This window comes from Myodes glareolus, chromosome 24, assembly GCF_982192425.1.
Source record: "Myodes glareolus chromosome 24, mMyoGla1.1, whole genome shotgun sequence".
NCBI lineage: Eukaryota > Metazoa > Chordata > Mammalia > Rodentia > Cricetidae > Myodes > Myodes glareolus.
The window spans coordinates 19,058,568-19,065,534 of record NC_142049.1 but is presented as its reverse complement, the minus strand read 5'-3'; the positions used below and the strand labels follow the sequence as shown (position 1 = coordinate 19,065,534).

At 38.0% G+C, this 6,967-nt stretch overlaps 1 pseudogene; it reads right to left on the bottom strand.

The window, feature by feature from the left end:
• Positions 1 to 210: 210 nt before the first annotated feature.
• On the bottom strand, positions 211 to 1,479 carry LOC125400841 (histone-binding protein RBBP4 pseudogene; annotated as a pseudogene).
• Between the last annotated feature and the right edge of the window lie 5,488 nt (positions 1,480 to 6,967).

The window sequence follows — 6,967 nt, the reverse complement described above, 5'->3', positions numbered from 1 at the left end:
ACGAAAAATTTAAATATAAGTCTATAGTTTTGTTGAAGTAAGTCCCCCAGGCAAGACCTAGAAAACACCCATGGTTTGGGTCAATGGCATTGCTGGTGGCACCTTTGGTAGCTGTCTGGCTGAACAAAGTCGGAATCTTAAACCAGTGTTAAATCCATCTCAGGGTTCAGAGGAAAACAAGAGGAGTCTAAATTGCAAGTACAGCTGTGCCTAGGATCCTTGTCCTTCTGAACCCCCACTTCCTTCAGGGTCCTCATCATTGTAAATGTTCTCGACCACCTGCCATACTTGTGATGTTGTCTTCTAACACAGGTCAAACCCCCACGGCTCATTCAGATGCCAGGAGAAGTCAACTATCTAGGCAGTGCGACACCATGAATAAACGCCAGCGCTGGTGGGACATCTCCAGCATCTTCTAGGGATTTTTCCTCTCCATTTTTTTTATAAAATCCCTGACATTTGGCCTATTATAGAAGTCAAAATAGCCTCATGTTGCGGGGGGTGACAAATGAACTTGAAAGCTTTCGTCCTTATGTGATTCAAACAAATACAACTTGAGTTTCAGATTTCTCAGACTCCACAAGGCAACTGTCTTGTCAGCTGATCCTGGGGCAAGAATGAACTCACAGGAAGGATCCAAAGACAGGCAGTTCACGTCAGCTGTGTGAGCATAGACTGAGTGGCTTGGCTTGGAATTATTGTGTGGAAAAGTATCCCAAATCATGAGTTTTGGATTATTACTAACTGACCCAAGCAGACACTTGAGGAGCAGATGCCAGGAAATATCTCTACTACTACTATACACCAGGCAAAGGCAGCTTTTATATGCACCACATTTCCTTTTTTTTTTTTTTTTTGAACAGCATTGAGATCCCATAGGCAGATGATATGGTCATCTGAAGCACTAAGTGCCCCCTGAGATTTGTATTCCAAGAAAGACCATACCTTTCCTCCTGATGTTCATGGAGATGCAAATCTGGGTGGCATTCTCCAGAAGGGTCTGGTTTAGAAGGATGCTCTGGGTAGTCAAAATAAGAAGATCACTGGATGGAGTCTTGGCTGTAATTATGCATGGGTTCTAGAGCACATGCTGAGCCCTGTTTACTTCTCCTTCAGGGCCAATCTTGATTTCTATTTTAACTTTTAAACAGACTGAGCCCAAACCTCCAAATTACATTTTTACTCCTGTAGAGTGAAGCATCAAACTGAGCTCCGTCATTAAGGAGCTTGGCACCGGCTATCACCAGGTGGTTCTGTTCATCTGATATGTATGTTCCCAGGACAAGCAGATGAGTGTTGAATTCTTTCCCTTCAGGTCTGGATACATGTGGAAGCCACTGGAAAGTTAAACTGGGCTACCCCAGAACATGGGTCATCACCAAATCATAAAAAAATGGGTGTTCTTTTCCATAATTTCTACTTCTCATTGATCAAATATTCTTCTACTGCATTGTCAAAAGCAGCTTCCTTGTCAGTCATGGTGGCGGGCAAGCCAGTGGGATTTGGGAGATCCCGGAGTCATGTATTGCAACAGGGGCAGGGAGGTTATGGGCCTCTGTAAAATTTTTCTAGGAAAATATTTTTCTATATGATTTAGAAAAGAATACTAAGATCAAAATAAGAAGATAATTCCATCCATGATAATCAAAAGTAAATTTAATTTTATGAGCAAATAAAATAAGTATAAAATATATACTCTGATGATCCTAATATATTTGTAAAATACATAAAAAATTGTTAAGTAAGTACAATGGTATTCTTTCCATGGAACAAAGGCTTAACATTGTTAAGATTTTAATATTTATGAATTGGTCTATGTATTGTACACATTTTTCACTTGGTTTCTATAAAATCTAACCTACAAAGTTTACATAAACCTCAAAGCCTCTAGTTAGTCAAAGAAATCTTGACCAAAAGGAAGAGATGTATAAATTAAAAATACTTTTACTTAGAGTTCTTCAAAGAAATGAAAATCAATGGACTGCAGCGAGCGAGTATTTACAAATAATATCACATATAAAAATAAGGGGTCAGTGCAGAGACTATATGAAGAAGCCTATAAACAGTTATAGAAGAGACAAACAATCCAATTACAAATGTTCAATGGTCTTTAGTGGGTATTTTTCCCCAAAAAAGATATATAGAGATAGATAGATGGTCTTCAAATACTTCAAAGAACTACAGAGTATGGAATTAAATTTGTTTAATAGCCTAAGACTTTCTACTTTCAGAGCGAGATATTTCCGCTCCTGTGTAAGTAGAGACTGCTGGTTCATTTCCTGGTCACCCAGATCCAAATAATCACACAGAAACTGTATTAATTACAACACTGTTAGGCCTATTAGCTCAGGTTTCTTATTAGCTAACTTTTACATCTTAAATTAACCCACTTCTATTAATCTATGTATTACCATAAGGCTGTGGCCTACTGGTAAGTTCTGGCATCTTTCTCCTTCAGCAGCAACATGGCATCTTTTTGACTCTGCCTACTCTCTCTATATATCTCTGTTCAGATTTCCTGCCTGGCTTTACTCTGCTAAGTCATTGGCTGAAACACATTTATTCATTACCCAATGAAAGCAACACATATACAGAAAGACATCCCACATTACTCCTGACAGCACCAATCTACTTCAAAAAGGACACTTGGCATCAAAAAACCTCCATTTACTGTTTTCTTTCTTTATGGCAAAATCTAGGAATTTGCACAAAGAAATTACCCTTGCCTCTATTGCTGAAAGTATAATGTCCAAACTGGACCAACAGAACACAAAAAATTTGACTGCCAAACTTTGCCAAGACAAGGTAGGTCAGTCCTTCAAAATTTCTCACTTTTCAAAGTTTTCTTTCAGATATACTAGGCCTGTAAACCAAAGATGAATTCACTAATGTTGAAGAGGAACTTTGGGTGATTCTCCAGATAGCCAGTCACCAGGTAATATTACACTTTTCCGGGGTTTTTGATGGAGTTAAAGACTAAGTAGGCAAACTTTTAGTTTTACTTAGTTTTGATAAAACGTAAATTAAGCATAAAAATTTAGACTCAAAAAGATAAGATGGATAATAGACTATTTTCTTTAATCTGTCAAATACAAATGGACTGGATATTACACTGAATTCTTGTATAATTCTTCCTTGATAACTGTTCTTCTTATATATAACTTTACTATGTTAAAGTTAAAACTTTTTTTTTTCATTTGACAAAAAAGGGAAATACTGTGTAATAACCCTTTTACACACTGTAAAAAAGTGTTTCTCTCAGTGTTAATAAAATCTGACTGACTGGTAGTTGTGCAGCATTCTGTCTGAGGGCAGACAGAATGCTGGGAAGAATGATGCAGAGTTGTAAACCAGACATGGAAGAAGCAACATAGGAAGTTCAAAGATGAGGTAAACAAGCCTCAGGGCTGCACATGGATGAAGAGAAATGGACTAATTTAAGTTTGAGGAGTGGCTAGAGACAAGACAAAGCTATCGACTAAGCATTTGTAATTAATAATAAGGCTCTGTCTGGTTATTTGGGGAACAGCTGATGGGACAGAGCTGATCCATGATCTCGACAAAAAACTCTGCCAGCAGACAACCACGTTATAATATATAGAACAATAGGTGATAGATATACAGTAAGAGACTAAAGTGGTAGATCTCATTATAAAAGAAAAATATAATAGACAGATACAGTTGGATAGGGAGCTGTAATGAAAGTATCAGGTGGGAAGAGAGAGCTGGTTGTGGGATGTATTATGGAGAGTCAGCTAAAATTAAAGGACATTTGAGGGAGAGTACAAAAAAATAATTCAGTAGAAACTTCTTAAACTATGTAAATATATGGAGTCAATCTAAATGAAATTGCCAAATAATGAGGGAGACAGAATCACAAATGGCCATCTCTTATCACTAAACAAAGCTTTCAATACCAGGTTTGGGCTACATATTATTGAGTTGTTGGCCAAAGGGCCAAACAACAGAGTATTGTTCTCCACAAGCTTACAGCAAACCCTATTGGTGAAGACAATACCTATATAGCTCACTGAAGATAGAAATGTTGAGCTAGTGCTTATATAGAGCCTTCATCCCTGTGTTCCAGGACAGGAAGGTACTCTACAAGCTTCTAAAACAGAAACATAATCACCATTTTAATACCAGCCCACTAAAAATGATTGCTTTAAGTTCTTCACATTGATTAATTGGTGTGTAAGAAATAATAAGGATGGACTGGAGAAATGACTCAGAGGTTAAGAGCACTGGCTGCTCTTCCAGGGGTCCTGAGTTCAATTCCCAGCAACCACATGGTGGCTCATAGCCATCTGTAATGAGATCTGGTGCCCTCTTCTGGCCTGCAGGCATACATGGAGGCAGAATATTGTATACATAATAAATAAATAAATCTTTAAAAAAAAGAAATAATAAGGACCCTGTAATTTAGAGTAAATTACCTTTAGAAGAACAAAGCAGTGACTCACAGGATCTATGTAGATTCAACATAGGGATCATCATGCCAGAAATAATAGGTATTGAAGAACTGAGAAACCAAAAGAGGTCATTTAGGTCTAGTGAGTCACAGAGCTCATGAGGGTAGGAACTTGTGTTACTCTCCACAGTATCCAAAGACCAACAGTTATCCAAAGGAAATAAGTCACACCCACTTTAAATTAGGCCTAACAGTTGAATTATTGCCTTCCTTCCTCATGAGATAAATATATTTCTTTTAACATATGACTTAATTGTTCATACATTATAGAACATAGAGTGATATACAAAACTAATTCTATTCAACCCCAAAAGTGATATTCATTCTCCTGAATGCACAAATGCTATAACTTTAGCTGTTATCACTTTGGTTTTAAAAACAACCAAGATTATTTATCCTGTTGGAGGAAAGAGACCACAAAGGATCCCACAGGTGAGGATGGAGACTCACTGATCCCAGAACGCAGTCTACTCTGCTAACTCTACTGCATAAAGCAGACTACCTATCTACCTAAAGTGCTACCATCCCTTACAACTAATTTAATATCAAATTTGATCAAGAACAGATGGATTTGGGAAAAGACTGTTTACCATCAGTAAATGAACATTAAGAGACATTAAATATCTTAGACAATTTGAGTTTGTAATTGATGTAATATATATATGTATATATCACTCATTGTTTTAAATAATGTTTGTTTATATTGTTGTTTCAATGTATTTGTGTGTATGCTTATGAAAAGAAACAACGGAGAATGAAAGGAAAGGAAGGATTAAAATACTTTGAAAAGGTGGCACAACAGCCCAGGCTTCTATCCTGAAAGTTCTCCACACCAAAGATTCCTTGCAGTGGAGCTGATTCCCAATCTCTGAGCTCATAATCACTTTGCAATGTTACCATAATTGATACATGTAGAGCACTTCAGGGATTTTGAGTTTTCAAGGTATTTTCACATTATATGATCCTTGGGGAAATTCCGTAACAGGTTGAGAGAGAATTATGATCTTTGCTCTTAAATGTGAATCAGTCTTGGAAAGCTCTCACCCTCATTCCCTCCCTCCCACTGCTCTCTGTGTGTATATGTATATATTTGTGTGTCTCCTCTGTGTGTCTCTCTGTCTCTCTCTGTATGTCTGTCTCTTTTTCACTTCGCTCTTTCCTATCAATGTACTTGTATTGGTATGTATGCATGTGCATACACACATCAAACCCATAAATACAGAAGAGGTAGGGCTACTTGAGCAGACTGTGACTCCAGATCTTTTGTCTCACTTCTATACTAGGCAAAGGTGTCTGTGGTTAAGGATCGGTCATTCACTCAGCCTTGAAAAAACATGTATATGAAAGTTGGATGTTTCACGGGTACCACAGAGGAAGAGAAGCAGTTGCTGATCCATATGTATTCAGTAAAGAATTAATAAGTGTTGTGATGGAAAAGAAAGAAAACTAAAAGCTGAAGAAAACCAGAGCAGAGACCTGGAGGAAGGTGCCAATACAATTCATTTGACATCAGTAGAGGCAATAGTATAAAGGAAATGCCTTTCCAAGTATTACTTATGTAGTATAACAGACTACCACACATCAAGTAGGGATTCTTAAGATCTTTTCAGTCTGGCCTATGCAAACATATATATATTCAAAGTGGACCATTATTCTGATTCTGACCAATGTCTAAATCAGAGCAGCAGAATGATCTGTTTCCCACTCAGCACTTCATTCCTCAAACACTGAAGAGTACAGTAAAGATAAGAATTATCCCTGGGAACCAAAGCAATGTCCAGACAGAACTTTTCAGAGAAAAATTAATTGTGCACGAAAGGAGTACTTGTTGTAAGAACAGTGGACATGGGATTCTGGAACACACTAAGTTTGCATTATCACTGCAGCCCCATGCAACATCTGTCACTTTCCAGGGGAAGGCAAGCATGGAGGAGGTGACAGATGATAGGCCTGCTGAAACCCTCCAGTTGGCCAGCATCATTATCTTCGGCCTGCCTCAGCTATCCATCAGCATTGGAAGCAGGCCCCTCAGAGCCTTTGTGACAGCTCATTCAGGCCCACTTCCCTTGTCCATCACACAGACCGTGAAGTCTTTATCTTCTCAAGAGGGGAATATAAAAATGATTTGTGATCCCTATTGAAATATCACAAGATTTCAAGAGATTAGGGAATATGGAGAAAGGAAAAGGATAGTACCCATTTTGATAAACATTCATTATATACTTATCAAGAAGCTACTGGAGTTCAAGGTACCTACCAAAGGTTCATAGTGATGCGTTCCACGAGCTTTCTCTATTTTACCTTATATTCCTTTAGTACCGAACCTTCTTTCTAGGTCAGTAAGCATCAAGGTAGTTGGTCTCTAGAAGAGAGATGGTGAGAACATTTTTAGCTTGCCTGTTGTTGTAGTTGATCAATGAATCACGCCTACCTGGAGTATCAGTTGGAAGAGCATCAGGATGTATTCTGCTCGTTGCAAACTAGGGACTTGATTGA